Source organism: Petaurus breviceps, unplaced genomic scaffold, assembly GCF_028583685.1.
Source record: "Petaurus breviceps papuanus isolate PSGF00001 unplaced genomic scaffold, PetGlider_PUasm1.0 173, whole genome shotgun sequence".
Classification (NCBI taxonomy): Eukaryota; Metazoa; Chordata; class Mammalia; order Diprotodontia; family Petauridae; genus Petaurus; species Petaurus breviceps.
In genome coordinates this window covers 18,442,050-18,463,893 of record NW_027185759.1, presented here as the reverse complement: position 1 = coordinate 18,463,893, position 21,844 = coordinate 18,442,050, and the positions used below count along the sequence as shown (strand labels likewise).

The window sequence follows — 21,844 nt, the reverse complement described above, 5'->3', positions numbered from 1 at the left end:
GATTCTTACATTTCTATGTATAAAATAAATCATTTGGTCAGCTATATTGTTTTCCTGGAAGTGATCTCAAACAAACAAACAAAAAGTTTTTTTTTTCCTGTACGAAATCTCTCTGACTACCAGGTCTACAAATAATAAAATTCACCAAGACAATTCTAAACCCTAGGAGGAATTTTATTTTCCAACCAATCTAAAGCATGTTGGTGTGGGAGGAAGGGGGAGGTGATTTCATTGGCATGGATGCTCCCTCCACTGATAAAGAAGGCAGCCCTGTGTTCTCTGGATTACCTTTCCTCAAGTCATGGTCTGGCGGTCAGTCTTTGTATTCAGAGCACCACTGATCCCGTACTAGATTTTCTAGCTCAGTCAGACCTGCCAGACTCTGCTGGCATTAGCTTGAGAGAGTTCAAAGTCACCTCCATGAGCCACTGAAGTAGAACCCGGGTGCAGGCTACCATGCCCACACTGTAGTACTGATACATCCAATGCGACAAATCTAGTCAGTTACTTTACATATCTTGGCAAAAGCCCGAGCAGATTTATAAAGCAATGTCATTACATATGCTGTTCTACATGACCTGGCTTTGGACTATTATTAATTAGGGGAAAGTCATAAATGATTCTTAATTAGTCTGAGGTCATTTTCCAATCACTAATATTGCAATGAGAATTAATAAGAGCTCTCTTCAGACTTTGGGACTATCTTGGAAATGCTGAGTGATTTGAATTCATAGTTCTTCCTCTGCTGGGAAAATAAGACACATTTTCTCATTTGGGTTTGCAAAGTGCTTCCCTAGATGTCAGGGGTGAGATCACAAACAACTCCTGACAGCTAAAGCTTGTCGTGTTTGCGGCTTTAACCCTGGGCACACTCCCAGCTTGGAACACTCATAAAAGTGTCATTGCAGAGCTTGGCCAAAGGGACAGAATGCTTAAAGAGATGACAATGGAGAGCATCACAATAGAGGCAAGGAGAAAGACCAACAGACAGATTAGAAGACAGCAGAACATTATCTTCTTTGTGCTTCTGGAAAAGTCAATTCAGAAATAGCAAAGTGACAGGACAGATAGGAGAAGGCTAGATCACTTACCCTAAGATATGAAAAATAAGCTAAGAGAGCACACTTCCTTTTAGTGTGGAAACAATGGTATCATGAGTAGGAAAGCTTTAGTAACATTCTTCTGACTAAAAGGGACATCTTCTGCATGAAATTTGTTTTCAGTCTTCTAAAAGCTTATTTTTCTGTGACATGAAAACATTAGCTTTTACAACGTGCTCTGTATTTCCTCAGATGCACATTAGCAGTTCTAGCATTGGCTGCCTTAAATTCCTGTCTTAACTCTTTGCTTGTGGTATGCTTTCAGGAGACATCCACGATTGTAGCTTACAGAGACTGATTCTGCCTTTTAGACTATGCCTGGTAAACACCCAAATTCTAGAGAATGCTAGTACCTGCCGATCCCTAGGCCTTCAGTAAATGTGTGTGGTACTGAATGTGTGGAAAAATATGAAAACTTAAAAAACTGGCCATCATTTCAATCTTGTGCATAAAAAATTTCTTTTTTGAACACTTGTGTTAATCGGATGTGAACTGATGGTAAAGACAAATAACAAAGTTACAGACAGAATCAAAATCACAGAAGGTTTTGAGAGTGACATCAATGACATTAACATGGTAAAAATGATCTGGAAGGAAGCACAATCCATTAGTGTGTGATACTTTTTGACAAACACATTATTGGTGGATAAAATGACTTCCATATGTTGTCAGATGTCAGTAGAAGGGATATGTATTTCATAGTAAAATAAAAAATAATGGAGTCAGAAAGCTAAGAGGCTACAGTTAAAAAAATCAATACAAACTCACTGTACGGCAAATCCTTTTACTCTCTTCATAGTGAAAAGGCAAAATTAAATATTTCATTAGTTATTGTTGAGGCTATTTTTATATAAAAAATATAAGGCTCTTCCTACTTATAGGAAATAAGGCCACAGTCATGAGTACTTTCAGATAATGCAACATTAACACTTAGATTTGTTTTAAAAATTTTAGCAAATGACAACACATTACTTGGAAACAGTTAAATAAAACTACAGGGCTCTAATGCAAGCCTTCATTGTGTCAGTCTTTCTGTTATTTATGGATAGACACAGCCTGTCTAAGCTAATGGTCCCAAACTGGGCAGCAATGCTCTACTGAAAACAGCAGATGGCATTAGCAGACAAGATGTCACAGGAAAAAAGAGTCAACCAAAGTATTGGGGAAAGCACCCTATCTGAACACACACATACTGAAATTTCAGCATCAAGTGACTCAGAATATTAATATTTAGTGAATTTTCCCCAAATTAAATGTGCTTCACAGAATCTCAGCATTCTGACCACAGAGCTATCAAGTTATTCCTCAGGTTACTTTCCTCTGTGCATCCTTAAATATATTGCCAAAATGCCACAAATAATAAACAAATGGGGTGTTTTTAGATTGAGCTATTTAATAATGGAAATAACTTTGAAATTTCTGTGGAGGGTATAATTTAGCCATTAAAATAGTAATTGGTTCAAATCAATTGGAAAAGTTATCTTTATGTATTTCAAGAGATTTAGAAATACTGAGAATGAAATGATAATTAACTTCTATGCTAAGATGGCACTTTACTGATTTTGTTGTAAACAATTGGTAAATATCTGCACATAGGGTGTTCTTTACATGGGGTGGGAGGGTCCATGAACTGAAACAGATTTTTTTCATAACTATATTTCAGTATAATTGATTTCCTTTATCATCTGATGTATTTTATTTTATGCATCTGACAACATTATTCTGAGGAATCTAGTTTTTTTTTTATCATACAGCAAAAGGGGTCCATGACATAATAAAGGGTTAAGAACTCCTGCTCCAACACTTACTTGTATTTAAACAATTGCTGCCCTCCCTTTCATTAAGACACATTCCCAGTTTTCCACTAAACATATTTTAAGGACCTGTGATTTCATCAGCGTGGCTATTGCCTTTATCATAACAGATTTCAGGCCTTCCACAACTTAGTAGATGGTTTCTAAGAGTTTCTGTCTGCAGTCTAGCAATGGGTCTTCAGATGCGACATACTAAATCCATCACCAGGCCAGGCCTGCCCAAGCTTGCACTGCACTAGCCCAGCGTGGAGAAAACAAGGTCACTGTATCCATTTTGAGGCATGCAGGAAAGATTTAATAGTGGCTCCTTTTCAAAATACAATGTGTTAGTAAAACAAAGCCAAACATCGAGTAATTGTAATGACAAATCTCTGTCTTGGGGAAGAGAAAAAGAAATGCTACTCCCTGAGCTTTCTTAGAAAGGTGTGGGACTCCCTGTAGGAACTCTGTCAGATGAGGTCACTTGGTCTGCTGCTTTTACCTGGTTTCCTTTGTTACAAAGGAGGGCTCAGTGGTTGGTTGCTTAGGTGATCTATCAAGAAATATTGTTTTTGTTAGCTGTTTCAGTCATGTCCAACTCTTTCTGACCCTACTTGGGGTTTTCAAGGCAAAGATATTGGACTGGTCTGCCAATTCTAGCACATTTTACAGATGAGGAAACTGAGGCAAACAGGGTTAAGTGACTTGGCCAGAGTCACATAGCTAGTAAGGGTCTGCTTCCTGATTTGAACTCAGGTCTTCCTAACTCCAGGTCTGGTACTCTATCCACTCTGCCACCCAGCTGCTGTTTACATTTAAATTAACTGACTAAAGTTGCACAAACGCATTTTCAGTCACTGCCTCTAAATCTTCTTTGTTTATTCTAATTCAAGTTTCTTTTTATGTGATTACAGTTGGTGTGCACTCCATGATTTTGATTCTTCTCCCCAACCCCCTCTGCGTTTTCTCAAAAGCTTCCAGTTTTGTTGTATTTCCCATACTTACTGGTATGAGCTGCCTTACAGGATTCTATTATATTCACATCACAATTTATTTTGGTACACCTCTGCTGTTAGTTATTTAGGTTACTTTTAATTTTTTGCAATTACACACTGTGTTGCTATTAAAATATGTGAACAGATGACTTTTTGTTGTTTTTGTTAATTAACACTTTCAGAGCATACTCCCAACTTTTACCATGTACTCTGCCAGACTGCTCCCCCAAAAGATTCTGCAAGTTTGCAACTCCACTGGTAATGAATGAGTGTACAGGTTCCTCCACAATTGTCATTAGAGCTCTAATGCTTTTTTGAGTTCTTGTTGCACGTTTGATAGGTGTGAGGCTGTATTTCAAAATCGTTTTAACGAGGTTCTGGGGTCCACAACACAGAACTTTGTCATATCAGAGGCTGTGTTATAAGGAGTTCATTGTAGTGCTTCTATTAATGAGCCCTGTTTTATGTGGTGCTGGGACAGACTCACCTTATGCTAAATTACAATGAGGTTCTAGTGCACCAGTCAGGAACACTTTTTTTGTGGTATAAATATCAGCACATAAGATTGTATGGTGCAGCAAATTAGTTTTCATTCAATGAAAAAGGAAGCCCACAATTTTTCCTCCCTTCTCAAGTGCCCTTACCTTCCTCTCTAGATCCTGTGCTTATCAAGGCCCAGCCTAAATCCTGCTCTCTTTTGGGAAGCCTCCAGAGCTGGAAATGAACCTCTCTCTCCCCTGAATTTTTAGAACAGTATTGTTTGCAGTTGGCAATATCACAGCATGGCAGAGTGGTAGGGCTGAAGGGGACTTTACAGGTCATCTCGTCCAATCCAATTTTAAGGAAGAATCAATCAATCAGCAAACATTTAGTAACTGGTTCTCTGTGCCAAGCACTGTGCTAAACCCTAGGGATACAAAGAAAAACCAAAAAACGGACAAAATAACTGAGGCCCCAGGAGGTTGTATCTGCTTCAAATTAGTCTGTGGGAAAACTGACATTCAAACTCATGTCTTCTGCCTCATACAGAGCAACTGCCTTTTCATAATGGTAGAACTGGTAGCCACTATGGTACTTTTGACTGTCAGCTATCTTTTCATGCCTTTTCTTCCCCAAGTAGTAAATTCCTTGAGAAGATAAACTACATATTGTAGCTGCCAGAGCTGGGGAGTTGAATGAGACTCATACTCCAGTGCCTCCTCAAAGTGGGGATCCTCTGTGGAAAGGCCTCCTTTGACGAGCAATTCCTGACTCCTAAACCAGCTCCCTTCATTTATGGATGACTGCGATTGGTACAGACGTTTACCAATGGACAAACCATGTGCTCCCATTATTGGTCAAGGTTACTGGAAGAAGGCTACTGGCAGGAGGATGGGTGGATCCCCTGCCCAGGATGTCACACAAGATGAGAACGTATGGGTGTGTCATGATTAACAACTGCACAGAATGCTCTCCATCACTGACATCACAGATCAATCACATATTGCAGTGAGAGCAGAATCTATGCTCAGATCTCCTGTAAAGTTTTGTTTACATTAAGAATTTAAACACATCTGCTGATTGATTTGATGTTAAAGGCTACCTTAATAAAATCTTTTAAAATATAAGGGAAAAAGTAATAAAATATAAATTTTATTTTTGAAAAAATTTAAAGCCTATCCCAAGGTATTTTTAAGGACTTTAATGTGGTTAATTCTTCTAGTTTATACTATATTTATAGTTTATATATATTATATATATAATATACTATATATTATATTATGTATTACATATTATATATACTATATATAATATACTATATTTATAGTTTATTTAGTTTATAATTATTTTGCTCATAGATAAAGGGATTGCATATAACTTTCTTTAAAATTCCCATGTGAATAATGTGAGCTGGGATCTGTCTTTTGGGTTGAGCTATTAACGCAGGGTGTTTACAATGAAAATGTGTGTGTGTGGGCCAGTAATGATAGGGAGGAGAGACAAAAGACTGAAGAAGTAGAGGGAAGGCCAATGTAGTCACCTGAGCATTTCAAGAATCCATTATTTTATTCGTGAGGGTCCTCCATCTACTGATGCGGAGGACACATCCTCAGCCACTTAGTGGTATTTGGCAGCTGCTGTGCCTCAAGGTTCACCATCCTATGGTAAACCTAATGGTGACTTTGGGTAGCTGGCCCTCAGACAACTGAGTCTGGCACCAGTTCCATCACTGATGCCTGTACGCCCTGACAGGCAGGTAGCAACTGCTGGACTTTGTTCTCTAGCGGCATGGCCTTTCAGTGTCTGAGCACCCACATAAAAAAAAAAAAGTTCCATAAGTTCCTGCTGACCTTAACCTTCTCCAGGCTTTAAAGTGGATCCTATACAGAGCAGGAGCTAAGGCTGGGTGAGGTTGGTCCATTCTGCCAAGTGTATTTCTCTCCCTCAGCTTTACAAGTGGTTACATAAGTTCTTAAGAAGTGGGTTTTGCAGAATGGGAGAATTACAATGGCCAGTTGATGAAACAATCCAACTTCTGAACTCTACAGACAGTTTATTATGATCTCACATAGGGAAAATTATGCTTTCATAAATCTGTTCTAGTGTAGGGACTGGAGGGACACATACAACTGTGACTGGCCACCAATGTCTGGATTTCCTTTTAACGGGCCAAGTTACAGAAGTCTAATTAAAAAAAAAGTACTTAAAGGGTCAGGTAGATTTTTTGGGGAGCATACAGTAGTAAGTACAATTTTATCAAGAGTAACATACATTTGTTAATCTCCTACTGTGTTTTAAGACACTGTGCTAAATTTTGGAGACACAAAAATGAAAAGGGCCACAGCCTTTCCCCTCAGGGAGTTAATATTCTATGTGTAAGGGGGTTGCAGCATACATGAAGATAAGTAGGAGGTGACAGGAACAAAGGAGAGACCTTGATAGAGTTCTAGGGGGAAACACGAAGTGGGAGAGAAACTTTGCAGTTGCAGGGTCAGGGAGGAAGAGGCATCACACGAGCCTGGAAGATGGCATGTAGGAATGAAAGCACAGTGGTGGGAGATGTCAGCTTGAAACAATTTGTTTGGAGTACAGTTTGCAAATGGGAGTCATGTGAAATTGGCTGGAAAGGTAGATTAGACTCAGATTGTGGTGTGCCTCAATAACAGCGATGATGATGATAACGATAAGTGACATTTATAAACAGTGCCTTTAAGATCTGCGAAACACTTGACTTACGTGGGCTAATTTCAGCCTCACCACAAACCTGTGAGGGGGGCCTATAGACCCTTTCCCTCCCCATTTTATAGATACATCAACTGAAGCCTTTCAGTGCAAAACTAAGCAGTCTGCATTTTATCTTGTTGGCAATGAAGGGACACTGCGGGTTCGAAGTTAGGGAGTGACCCGATGAGACCTGCAGGTTAGCAAAGTTATTTTGGCAGGTGGTCATGTGAAGCTGGTAGGAAGATCAGCGCTAAGGAAAAGACTGACCAGACTCTGGCAGTTGTAGGAGAGGGGAAAAAGGGATGGATGTTCGCAATACTTCAGAAGAAGAACTGACAACCCATTGGGGTGTGCGTGTGTGTGTATGTGTGCGTGCGTGTGTGTGTATGTGTGTGTGTGTGTGTGTCGGGTGGGAGTGAGAGAGAGAAGAGGGAAGAGTCAAACAGGGACACAAGATTTTGAGGCTGAGTTCCAAACCAAGGTTTCACTCCTTTCCTTCAGTATTGATAAGGATAATCACATCCTAAATATTTAGATTTATAATCTTTATTTTTATAACTGTGGCTCTTGAATACTCACTAGAAGAACCACCAACGACTTTTCTATAGTGACTAACTTAAATTTTAATTCAGTCTCTATTATTCTCTACCCATCAGCTGGAGGTACACCACTATTTTAAGTAATGTCCCATTTTCCCTTTACTCTCTCTAACCATTTCTTCTGCAAATCCATTCTGCATTTGAACTCTACCTGTCTAAAGCAGAGTAGAGCACGGAGAGCCTAATTCTCATCTTCTTTTGGATGCTAAGTAGGCCTCTGTCCAGAAGGCCCAGTCAGTCCTTAAGTCTGTAAACTTTTCAAAGGCAATGGATATTCCACTTAGACAAAATCTCCACTGAGGCCTTTTAAATGCACAATTACTAGCCAATCTGGACATCATTAAGCCTAGAAATACTTTAGTCTTTGTAAGGATCAATTGCTCTGAAGTAAGAATTATTTCTTTTCTGGCATAGCTTTTGTATTGTATTAACAAAAGTCCATGACAACTGTTCTGCATTTGGCCAAGACCAAACAAGAAATCTCACGAGTTTTTTTTCTCCCTTGGTTCTTCTTTTCCCCAATCTTCTTCAGAAAATCTGAAGTTGTTGGGCCATGGAAAAATGTCAATTTTGGTTTGTTTGTGTTTTATTCTTATAGGAGGTTTAAGAAGAACCTCTCTTTTCCCTGTAAGGAAGTGGTTGATTCAGAATCAAAGGCCACCAATTATAGGAGAATATATTGTAATTTTCCTCAGAAAAGGCAGAATTGGAAATTTTAACAACAAAACTAAATGGACATCTGTTATGCTTTCTTTGTATATCTCAAACCATGTCACATCAAAACTAACTTTTGGGTAAAATTTGAATCTATTTACCACCACATGCTCTCCAAATATTTCACTCAGTCCCATAGGTTTGTTCTGTCTAAGCTAGAGATAATGATAACAAATATAGGTTATTAAGCCTCAGCTAATAAAGGGGTAAGAAATAACAAGTCATTTAAAGCTGCTGAGCGTTTTTCTTCTTTTAACAGACAGAATAAAGGAATCTGGTTTGAGCTGCACCACATTAAGAGGGCAGAATACAGACTCTGCTGTTGCTGTTAGCTGTCCATTTTAATTCTGGAATTCTTGTTGACTCTAATTAAAATTCTATAGATGGAAGAGTTGTATGTTTCTAAGTAACTAGCAGGGAATGCTGTCTGCCAGCCATCTCCAAACACCCCATAACCACACACAAGCAGCCTGTCAGGAGAGCTAATGCAGACACTGCAGGGCCCACCACATTTGTCACTGTGGCTAATATCAGAGATACGCAGCTCTTTTTTCTCAGCACACAAAAGCAAGATATGTAATTCAATGCTCAATTTACCCTTGTCTCGCAGGAGATTTTCCCCCGCTAATTGATAGAAATTAAGCCATTAATCAAGCCACTAGCCATCATTCAGCCCAGGGAAGATGAATACAAACTTTCATCATAACCACCTTCCCCATTTTAGTGTTCATTAGCATTAATTTTTAATGCAATTATGCTATTCTTTTACGCTGAGCTCATAAATTACCGCTCTTTTGTTGCTGGCTGGCCTTGTAAAATCCAAAGTAATGCTTTGTGCTCTGATCTTAAAGGCAATTACTGGGTTCTTCTATCTTTTATATCTTTGTATCCCCAATAACCTTTATACACCATGAACACCCATAGCTGCATATGTATTTTAACTTTTTGGCTTACAGACATACATAGTCAAATATGTCTGCAATAAAGATGTGCACACATCAAAATATTTCCATAACAATATATATGTAAAGACAGAAATAAAATCTCATCCATGCATCTGGTGTTGATTCAAATGTTGAAAGTAGCAAGGATTCTTATGATCAAAATATAAAGAACTTATGTATTACATTCTACTTTTTATAAAAATTAAGATACCAAAATATTTTCATAATTTAAAAATACTTCCCAGGGCTGAATAAAGATAGATATGAGGCAGCAGTTTGAGTTAAATTAAAAATAACCTCATGTCTTTTCCTTAGATTATCTAATGCTTATACCTATATTAAATAAAGTTGTATTAATTCTTAAAAATCATTGAAATTTTTCTTCTACAATGTAATATTTAATCACATCAGAGAAATATCACACAACAGCATGCTTGTTGTATACATATGAATAGCTTTGGAGCACTTCTACATAAAGACATGCAGTCTAGTAGAAGGAGGGCTCTGGCTCCAACATTTGTTGAGCCCATGACCCTGGGCTTTCAGAGCCTGTATTAAGCGCTTACTGTGTGCCATGCACTGTGCTGGGCACTGGGGATTCTAAGGAGGCAAAAAGCCAGAACAAAGCCCCAAACAGTCCAGGGCTTCCAGAAGGCTGTGTTCTTGGGGTGGGGGGCGGGGTGGGGAGAGCTCAACTTGGAAATAACACAGCACATTCAAGACATTGAGAGTAGGCGTTGGGTAACCTAAGAGGAAAAGGCAGTAGCAGGTAGGAACTCTCTCCGTATATATACGCCCTACAAGGCACTGGTTATACATGCTTTTAAGTGCACAGTAAAGAAAAGCCCCCCCCCCCTTTTTTTGCTTTCCTCTTGTGTTGTTCAGTGAATACCCCAGCCTCTTTTTGGGACTAGCTCTTCTGGTTGTGCACTGTCTGGAGAAAAGATGTGGCTGATTTGCGTCCCTTCTCTGAGGCCTCACAGACCTTCACAGGATTGTCGATTTAGAGCTAGGACATTAGAGAATGTCAAATTCACATTATTTTTTTCACAAGCGAGGAAACTGAGGCTCCAAATGTTAACCACCTTGGCCAAGTGAACAGGTCAGCTGCAAGGCTGGGATCTGTGCCACGCTCTAAGACCACTGTTCTTCCCGCCATCCCTGGCTCTCTATCACAGCTCTGGATGCATGTCTCTTCTCTATCCTACTAGATGAGAAAGTCCGTAAGGAGAGGGGCCAGGTCTCCTTGGTAGTCCCCACGGTCCGTACTAGATAACTAGCTCTCAGTCATTGTTGAATGGATGCTGCCTCCCTTCAGTGATGATGCAATAAGCCTTTCCTGGGGAAACTGTCCATAAGAAGAAGAGTATTACTGTAGGGACACGGCTGCTGGGTTGCCCTCAGCACTCTTCCCTCTGGGAGCTGCATTTCCAGAGTTGTCTAACACGGTAGGAGGCGATGCAGAAAACCTTAGGTAGTTCCAACCCTCGCTTGCCTATAGCTGCCCAGATTCTGGTACATTCCTGAGAGTCTAGCAGAAAGAGGCTGATGGGAGCCTTTCTGCTTCCCTGTCCTAGCTCCCACTGCCCAATTCCCATCAGGTGCTGGACATTTCCTCTCTGCAGGATGCTGATTCCCTGCCTCTCCCCTGTGATAACCCAGAACTCTACTCCAGTGCAACCAGGCCCACTATCCTATTCCTAACATAACTGGTGGGGGACAGGGCTGCTGAACCTCACCTGGATATGCAGTGAGTCACCAGCCACAATCCTGGTAACACAGTGACATCTGCCTGGTTGCTATAACTTACAGGCCATCTTTGGGCCATTTCATCTGCTTAATAGCTCAACTCCTTTAGAGGCATTAGTTCCCCTAATTAGAATGTCAAGTCAAGAAGCCCTTATTAAGTCCCTACTATGTGTCAGGCACTAGGCTCAGTGCTGGGAATACAAATATAGGCATCAAAAAATACAGCCCCTGCCCTCAAAGAGTTTACATGCTAATGGGAGAAGACATACATAAGAAGGTTACAAAGGAGGTCAGGAGAGGAAGAAGATACCCATGTGGGGGAATGGTGGATGAAGTCCATAGCATCAGATGTGAAGTCTGAAAGAGAAGGAAGACATGTTGTTCTGGGTCTTTCATGAAAATGAAGGTTGTGGGAGGAGCTGACCAGCAAGGGGTCACAGGGTGTATGACGCCAATGGGATATTTCATAGCGCCCCCGGTGGCTATGAACATGCCGCTGTAATTCTGAATCACAAAATAGAATAGACTCAACATGGAACACAGAACCAAAACATTTAATGAAATACCAGAAAGCCAGATCTCAACACCAGAAAGCCAGAGCCATCATAGCAACCAAGAAGTTGGTACACATAACCAATGCAGCGAGCACCAATATCCTCAAGCCTTCCCTCATCAGGGCTTCAAACAAGCAGGCTCCCTTAAGCAGAAATGCCCCTCTCTCACTCAGACCAGCTGCTCTGCCTGCCCCCAGCCCTGCTCCTTCCTGCTCCACCCTCCAGCAAGCTCCTCCCACTGTGGGCTCCACGGGATTACATCTGGTTTAACAATGGCAGGGAAGGTCTTCAGATTCCTATTGTCATTACAGGGTGAAGAGGCTGAGCAAAGTGGGGAAAGTCCGGAGAGTCAGGGGTGGAACCTGGAGTCCTACTTTGTCTGTCTGTACTCCTACCACTTAGCACAGTGCTTGCCACACAGTCTAATAATAATAAATACTTTTCCATTCTAATTCACAATCACAGCAGGTGTCATTCAAAGAGATCTAGAAGGCATTGATTTAAACCGTTCTAAGAAATATTCCAAATCAGATGAAATGTAGAATGGTCAGACTTTGCTTTTGCACAACCTTTTGTGACAACATTGTCGTTATTTAACTTTCATTTGTAAGAGAAATTGATTTTTTGGATTTGATTCAGTGGGCCAATGGACTTTTTTTTTTTACTAAAAAAATGCTTTATTAACTTCTGATATACATCATTCGTTTCCACCAGATTTTGAGTTACAAATTTTCTCCCTGCTTTTCCCCCACCCACTGCCCCAAAATAGCAGTCCCACAGGATATCCCCTCCTCCAATCTGCTCTCTCCCATATCTTCTCCCATACCCTCTTGTAATGGAAATGCAAATTTGGAAGATCTTCCCTGCCCCTAGGCTAAAATGCACCTGAAGCCTGGGGAGGGAGGCTTGTTTTTCAGTAGATACTTCTTGATTGGCCAGTGAGTCAATAAGGTTGTTACATTCTCTGAGCCAGGAGAAGGCTATATAAGCCCTGATGTGTAGCTTTGTTTTGCGACTCACTTTGAGAAGTGTTCTGTGATTTGATCTGAATTCTGGGAAGCTGTTGTTGAGAGTCCCCCGGCTTTGAAAAACCCAGATGTGGAAACCCAGATGTTAACTGGGTATGGATATAATGGTTGGACAGTTTGGAAAGCTGTCTACTTGATCTGTTTCTCTGACTTGATAATTCTGTCTGTGTAGTCTGAAGTTTGGGGTGCTGACCATTTTCCCCTGAACAAGGTAAACGATATATGTCTGACTGATTAAAGTAAGCTTGTTAACCCATTTTGAGTTGCTTTCCTTTAACAAAGCAGATCCAAGAACCTGTGTTAGCAGCAAACCCTGAGGACGTGCTTGGGGTGCTTGCCGCTACACCTCTCCAACCTTCTAGTAGGGCATGGTGGATCTCTATGCCCCAGTGCCTGTATATCTTATTTCCCAGTTATATGTAAAATAATACTGATAATAGTATATATATCTATATATATTTAAACATTTGATTTTAAAACTTTGAATTCCATATTCATTCCCTTCCTCCCTTGTCACCCAACCTTACTGGGAAGATAAGCAATTCAATATAGGTTGCACATGTGTAACTATGCAAAACATTTTCATAGTAGATATATTGTGAAAGAGTGACTATATTTCCCTCCCTCCTATCCCACCTCCCACTTTATGAAATTTTGAATTATTGAGATGATGGGACATTGCAGGAATCTCTTTTCAAGACCAAAAAAAAAAAAGATACAAGGTAAAAACTGTACTTTACATGAGCTTCAGAAAATCACAAAGAAAACTAATAAATGTTACAAACCTGACATTTTTGAAAATGGAGAGGATGTGTGCAATAGAGCAGTAATGGTGTGTAATAGGAATGTAAAGTTAAAGATCTTCCCTGCCCCTAGGCTAAAGTGCACCTGGAGCCTGGGGTGGGAGGCTTGTTTCTCAGTAGATACTTCTTGATTGGCCAGTGGGTCCAAAAGGTTGTTACATTCTCTGAGCCAGGAGAAGGCTATATAAGCCCTGATGTGTAGCTTTGTTTTGGGGCTCACTTTGAGAAGTGTTCTGTGATTTGACAAAACTCTGGGCTAGCCATTGTCCAGAGCCCCCAGCTTTGAAAAACCCAGATGTTGATTTGGTATGGATGTAATGGCTGGACAGTTTGGAAAGCTGTCTACTTGATCTGTTTCTGTCTTGATAATTCTGCCTGTATACTTTGAAGTTCGGAGTGCTGACCTCTTTCCCCTGAACTAGGTAAACGATACATGTTTGACTGATTAAAGTAAGCTTGTTAACCCATTTTGAGTTGCTTTCCTTTATCAAAGCAGATCCAAGAACCTGTATTGGCAGCAAACCCTGAGGACACTTGGGGTGCTTGCCGCTACACGGTGTAAGAAAAAAATAAACTGCTTGCTCAGTCTGAACCAGCCATAACTTGAGTCAGGCTGATGTTGGGAAAATAATTATTACAACAGGAAAGATATAGAGGGAAGACAGAAAAGTCCATTGGAAGACAGAGTTGAGGTCAATTTTCCTAAAAATAAAATAGTAATAAATAGTATCAATAAATTAATAAATAGTAATAAAAACATAGTAACAGACCTCATTTAAAAAGTCAGGAAGTTCATTCTCCTTCCTTTTAGAGATAATGGAATGGAAAAGCAAAACAGGACTTGAGCAAGATGGCACTTGGTGTGGCTCTAACGTGGAAGTCCCATTCTGGAAGGGGAAGGTCTAGATCACAACATTTACCAAGATTCAAATCACTGGCCTTAATTACATGAAACATCTAGATTTGTCTGATCAGACAACTTGGTTTAGAGAATAAAGCTGTTCTAAGGATTAGTGGAAAACTCCAATAAGGCAGATCACAAAGGCATCAACAATAGGAGTACCCTGGTGATGGTGTATGTCATGCTTACCAATGAAAAAAAAAAGCTTTACTTAGCTTTTTTTTGTGGCTCTGTGAAAAGAACAAACAAAAGCTAAATAATGTACTTCACTGTCCAAACTCAGTTTTGTGTGCCTGACTAGTTCTCTCGGGGCCACTAGGTGGCACAGTGGATAAAACACCAGGCCTGTCATCAGGAGACCTCAGTTCGAATTTGACCTCAGACCCTACTAGCTGTGTGACCCTGTATCTTTGCCACGAAAACCCCAAATGGGGTCATGAAGAATGAACATGACTAAAACACAACTAGTCCTTGTAGGGTACTTCATGAGATATATGCTGATTACTAATAAGCTACATGAATGAAAGTCATTCCATACACAGCACTCACTCTACTGTAGGTTTATTCAAATTTTACTAGTTATGCCCTTTGGACACCCAGGATTTTTATAAAACACTCAATCATCAAAGTGTTTTGTAAACACAAAACTCTGAAATGGCTATGAACAATAAAGATGTTTATATTTTTCAAGTTTGCCAGGATTAAAATGGAATCAAAATTCCTTTAAAATACACCGAATCTCTCTGGAAATCCTTTGTATTTGTAGGCAAACAACAGAGGACCAGATGCTTTGGTAAGAATCCAGATAGCCTTGCCCATCTAAACCTCTATTCCATATAATGTCTTTGTTCAGAAGAAAAGTATATCTTCTAACAGGAATTTTCCTTCATGAAGATATTTTCTTTTCTGTCAAGACACAAAAATTGTCCCAAGTGCTTTTAAAATCTGCAATTAAAAAAAATTAAAATAAGAAACATTTATGAATAAATATGGTGTAGACTCTTTGTCTAGGCTTGGATTTTAATTGCAAATAGTATCATGTAATACAAATTCAATTTCTAGAAAAATTTAAAATGAAAAATATTAGAATTTTTTAGCTTTCAAATACATTTCATTCTTTAGGTACTACACCAAAATTTAAGACCCTCCCCCCCACTATTAAACTGCAAAAGCCAGGCTCAGTAAAATATTAAATTAACTTCTCAAGATTTGGCCTGGCCTACAAAGTCTGCATTGATCACATTTATCAGTGCTCTGAATTCATCCAGCCTTCTACAAATAAAGTGCCCGATACATGAGGCCTAGTCTATGGAGGGAGTAGGCCCTACTGTCAAGGTTACTGAAGCTGGAGCCAGAGCTCAGATCTGCCCCTTCCTACGTATGTGGGTAGTCTCAGGCCACTCACTTCCCTCTCTGAGCCTCAGTTTCCTCTTGCAAAATGAGGCTGGACTAGGTCACTGGCAGGGTCCCTTCCAGTTCTAGACCATGAGTCATTGAAGAGTATTGGCTATGAAGCTCCATTTTGTTCCCTTTAAGGGTGTGGGTTGGTTAATTCATTCAGGTGTTGCTTATGACAGGAGGGGAGAGGGGAGCACATCAGATGGGAGTCCAAAGAAGGAAGTATTTTGGAGGGATTTTTAGGATCTAGGAGGGTTTGGGGTTTTGTTCTCCAAGTTGTAGCAATTCAACAAGCTCAATAAATGACTTGGAGATACTGATTCTTTAACCTCTCATTTAATTTATTTACAAACCTTAAAAGTACATCTAATATGAATCATTGCTGCTACCACCCCCTCCTGCTGTTCTCACACATCCAGGATCACAGGTCTAGAGCTAGAATGGATCTTAGGCTGTTACTCTTTCTGACAGGATGGGTGCAGAGTGTGGGTCAGATGATCTGTGCTTAATCTTAGCTCTGAGGCCTCTGCTCCATCTCACTTCTCTTACTCCCCTGTGTGTGAAGCTGGGTAAGTCACTATCCCATCGGGCGTTCTCTCTTCTATCTGTAAGTCTGGCTACACGATTTCTTAAGCCCTCCTTGCTATGAATTCAGGATCCTGGGGACCCTAAAGAAGGCAGTCAGATATGAAACAGCAGGTGAGATTGAGAGAGGTGGCACTCTGCATTGAAAACAAGTGCTCCCCCTCAGGCCAGTCATGGCCTCATCAGAGCTGCTCTGGTCCACTGGATGCCAAGCAATCCAGAAACCACAGGCTTTCAGTCATCAGTAGGCTGTGGCCTGAGCCGTGCTCCTGCCCAGGTGGGGCACTGAGGAAGACTACAGGAGGAGGTCAAGTTGTCAAAAGAAGATTTGCACATAGATGTGTATTTGGTTCTGCTGGTTACTGCTAATCTTGCGTAGGCCTGCACTTTCAAGGGCCTCATCACAGAACATGTTAGCAGAGACATTCCATTAATAAAGAGTTATTTGCGTAACTCTAAAGGCTGATAGCTGGCTGGGTTTCAACATCTCAGCAGAACTGTCTCCCCTCTTCTCTCCACCTCAGCTGTTTTTTGATCCAGCTTAGGACCATGGAGAGAATACTGGTCCTGGAAGCAGGAGAGAACAAATTCAAATCCTGTCTTTGAAACTACTTGTGACACTTGTGAACAAGTCCTTTAACCTCTGAGTCTCAGTTTCCCCACCTGTAAAATGGGGATTGTAATGCTTCTAAGACTGACTTTGTGGAGCAAGTGAGAGGTTTGAATAAGAAATCTCCATAAACCCTCGACTCACTTCAAAGGCAGATGTAGACTTTGGCTGAGTACCCACCTCCCAGAAAAGAAAGCAGGGAAGTACTTTGTAGGCCTTAAGTGCTATGCAGTGTTAGCTATCACAAAACTGACACAAACTCTAGCTTTCTAGAATTTTCTTCCCCTTCTGTTTCTACCTCCCCTTCAACTGCACTTTGGGTGCTACTTTTCCCTCTTCTGACAAGTTTTGTGAAGGCTGTTGAATTCAAGTCTTCTCTTAAGGTTAGATATTCCTACGAAATGGGTATAATCTTTGAATTCCCTATGTCTTCAGGCAAAGAGGGAAACACTCTTTGGAAACTTTAAAATGTAATAGAAATGGGAATCAGTTCTGTTAACTTTTCAAAGGCCTTACTTAAAAGTTAATGTCATTTCCCCCACTGGTGTATCTAGATCGTTAAAGGTAGATGATATGCCCCTTATTTAGTGAAAATAATTACAATAAAACTTTAACATTGGTTTGCAGAGGAACAATCATTACACCGTTTTGGAGCAAACAACTTGCCTAGCTTTGATGTTTTAATTTTTTGCTCTGCATTAGCTCCAGAAAGCTCATTTCCTGTGTACCTCTTTTTGCCTGTGTTGACCCTTTCCCTATCCCTCTACTCTCTCCACCCCATACATTCTTTTACAAAAGATTCCAAAGTGACAGCCAGATATAAACACTCTATACGTGACGGTAAAATTCCACTTCCAGCAGAGTATCTTTGGTCTACTTGCCTGCTATTCACAATACCTTTATTAAGAAGGTTCAGGGGTGGCCAGGTGGCTCAGCGAGTAATAGCACCGGCCCCAGAGTCGGGATGACCTGGGATCGAATCTGGGCTCAGACACTTAGCACCCACCCAGGAACACCTGGCCATGTAACCTTGGGCAAGTTACTTAACCCCAATTGCTTAAAAAAACAAAAACCTAAAAAACTAGCTGTGTAACCTTGGGCAAGTTACTTAACCTCATCTGCCCTCCAAAAGGCAAAAAAAAAAAAGAAAAAAGGTTTAGACCCATTCTTATAGGGCAAGATGTCCTTCAGTTTCCAGACTTATTCTGCAAAAAGTTACTGATAAACCGTCAGAACATAATTTGGGCTCACAACCAAACTAAGTCAGAATCCAAATTTAAGGGACCTGCATTTCAAAACTTCCTAGGACAGGGGTGCTTAACCCAAAGGTAATAACTGCTAAAATGCAGGCTGTATGTACCTGAAATCCAGGAGCTGATGGTGCTAAAGAACTATCCCCTCATTACCCCCCAGTCCCAGTTCTGTGCCCTTCTCACTAAATTACCTTATTTCTGTTTTCACATGTACTTACAAGTCAGGGGTTCTTAGCCTGGGTGCAGGACATGGCAAAGTTTAAGAATCCCTGCCATAGATATGTGTCTTGTCTCCCCTGGTTAGACTATCAGCTCCTCGAGGGCTGGCCCTTCCTTGGCTTTGTGTCTTTAGCACCCAGCCCAGTTCCTGGAACACACACAGTAAGTTCTCAAGGATACTTGTGGCTCCTCGATATTCTTATGTGCAAAGAGAGAGTGAAGTATAAGATGATCTCAACGCTGGCCTACCCATGTTGTGATCCCATAACCCCTCCCCTCAAATGCAAACCTTAAATCTAAGTTAGAACTACTATTGTTCACTGACCTGCTACAGTTAATTAAATTCTTGCCCATTCTTCAATGTTAAAGCATGGCCTCCACAAATTTCTCATTAACATGAAGTGTGGTTATATTGGAAGGGTTACGAAGCAACCTGGCAGAGAATGAGGCCTGTGGGAAAGGTATGCTGGGCAGGTAAATGTTAGGATGTGTAATCGGGCAGGAGTAAGGTAGGGGGTAGGAAGAACCTGGATGTAAAGTCAGAGGACATGAATTCAGAATCTAATTTGACTGGGTTTGTGTTGATCTCAGCCAAATCGTTTTAACTCAGATACTTGTGTTAGGACCTGGTGGAGATGTCTAGAGAGTCAGAGGCATGACCAACCTGGACCTATCTTCAAAATGGAGACCTTGAGAAGAAGTCACCAATGGGAGAAGGGGGATGGAGGAGTGGGGGATGATCCAAGATAAGAAGGAAGCTGAGACATGACAGGCAAGTCTGGACATGCAGAAGCAGAATGAAGTAAAGGGAATGAAGCATGACTTGTCTGGGCCCCTCCCCAAAGCAGAGGCCCAGGGAGGAGCTCTTCAATGAGATAACAGGGTTAGAGGGATATGTGAGGGTGAGAAGGCAGTTTAACTAACTCCTCACTTCTTTACCTCATTTCTCCACAACCATGCTTTTGTGCACGTGCACACACACACTTCAGAGGACTGTACTCACAAAAATATGGTCCTCTAACAGCATCCTACTAACCAATCCCAATACTTCAGAATGTTTACTATTAAATTACTGTTCCTTTATTAAAGGCTTTGATCTTAAGAAAGATAATTTTGCCATTGTATATTTCAATAATTAAAAAAGTTTAAAATAATGCTTTTCCTTTAAAAATTAACTTACTAATCAATGAATAATGATGGGTTAATTAGAATAAAGGAAGGTAGGTGGTATAGTGGATAGAGCATCAGGCCTAGAGTCAGAAAGACTCCCGAGTTCAAATCTGGCTTCAGACACTTATTAGCTGTGACCCTGTTTGCCTCAGTTTCCTCATCTGTAAAATGATCTAGAGAAGAAAATGGCAAACCACTCCAGTATCTTGGCCAAGAAAACCCAAATGGAGTCATGAAAAGTGGGACACAACTAAAAAAAAGCTTCCCATGGGTGATTTTCAATCTCTTCTCTATCTGAATTTTGTTGAAACACAACAATCTCTCGTGTCAAATAAGCTCCACTATGCAAAACACATCCCCATAACACTCATGTCCAGTGATGTACATGTTATGTGGTATCTTGTGCTCATTATCTGTCATGAAGGGTGGGGCCCACTGAACTTGGTCAGTCAATGCAGGGATCAGAGTTCTTAAGTCTGTCTTTCTTTTTTTTTAAAAGCAATTGGGGTTAAGTGACTTGCTCAAGGTTACACGGCCAGTTATTTCTGGGTGTGGTACTGAGTATCTGGGCCGGGATTTGATCCAGGTCATCCCGACACTGGAGTCAATGCTCTTACTCGCTGAGCCACCTGGCTGCCCCTCTTAAGTCTTTCAAACACATTTTTCTTGACCATGTAGTCTACTGTTTAAACTGTTCTCCTAGTCCTGCTCATTTCATTCTATGTCAATTCATACAAATCTTTCCGTCTTTCCCTGAATTTGTCCCCCTTTTCATTTCTTACAGTACAGAAATATTCCATTACATTCAGCTGAAGTTGTGCTTTCTTCAGGAGGCTTTCCCCAGCCCCCGAGCTGCCAGAACTTTCTTCTCTGAAGTTATCCTCCATAGTAACAGCTAACATTTACATCAATCGATCAGTATTTATTAAGCACCTACTATATGCCAGGCTCAGTGCTAAGTGCTTGGGATACAAAGAGGCAAAAGACAGGCCCTGCTCTCAAGGAGCTCACAGTTTAATGGGGGAGACAACACGCAAACAAACAAAAATATATAGCAGGACATATACAAGATAAATCAGAAACAATTAGCAGAAGGAAGGCACTAGAATTAAGGGTTGGGCAGGCTTCCAATAAGAGAAGTGATTTCACTTGGGATGTGAAGCCAGGAGGTCAGCAGTTGGAGTGGACGAGGGAGAACATTCCAGGTATGGGGGTGTAGCAGCAAGCACCCCAAGCGTCTTCAGGGTTTGCTGCCAATACAGGTTCTTGGATCTGCTTTGATAAAGGAAAGCAACTCAAAATGGGTTAACAAGCTTACTTTAATCAGTCAAACAGGTATCATTTACCTAGTTCAGGGGAAAGAGGTCAGCACCCCGAACTTCAGAATATACAGACAGAATTATCAAGACAGAAACAGATCCAGTAGACAGATTTCCAAACTGTCCAACCATTACATCCATACCCAGTCAACATCTGGGTTTTTCAAAGCCGGGGGGCTCTGGACAACGGCTTCCCAGAATCCAGATCAAATCACAGAACACTTCTCAAAGTGAGCCCCAAAACAAAGCTACACATCAGGGCTTATATAGCCTTCTCCTGGCTCAGAGAATGTAACAACCTTATTGACTCACTGGCCAATCAAGAAGTATCTACTGAAAAACAAGCCTCCCACCCCAGGCTCCAGGTATACTTTAGCCTAGGGGCAGGGAAGATCTTAAACATTTACATTCCCATTACAGGGGGACAGTAAGAGAAAATGCCTAGAGCTGAGAGATAGTGTCTTGTTCATGGTACAATCAGGAGTCCAGTGTCACAGGATCGAAGAGGACATGGTAGGGAGTAAGGAGTAAGAAGAAAGGTTTACGGTTTCAAAAGTGTTTAACATACACTAAATGTAATTTAATTCTATGTGATCTTTACATTCTGTATATAGCTAATTATTTTCTTGTATTTCTCTCCCATAAGTATACAAGCTCTTTAAGCATTGGGACCTTTATTTTTGGCATACTCTGTGCTCAGCAAAGTTCCCAGCACATAACAAGAGTTTAAGAAAAGTGTGTTGACTGATATACTATAATTTGTTTAAGGCATTCTTCTAATTGATGGGTATTTTCTTATTTTTCAGTTTACTGTTACCATTAAAAAGTGCTGTATCAAATAGTTTTGTACATAGAGGACTTTTTCCTTTTTCTTCAATCTCTTTGGGGCTTAGTAGTATATCTACT

The 21,844-nt window shown here is 40.6% G+C and overlaps 1 protein-coding gene across 6 annotated transcripts in view; it reads right to left on the bottom strand.

The window, feature by feature from the left end:
• The window catches only part of RSRC1 (arginine and serine rich coiled-coil 1), a 428,038-nt gene that overhangs the window by 11,951 nt on the left and 394,243 nt on the right, over positions 1 to 21,844 (bottom strand). The window lies entirely within an intron of this gene.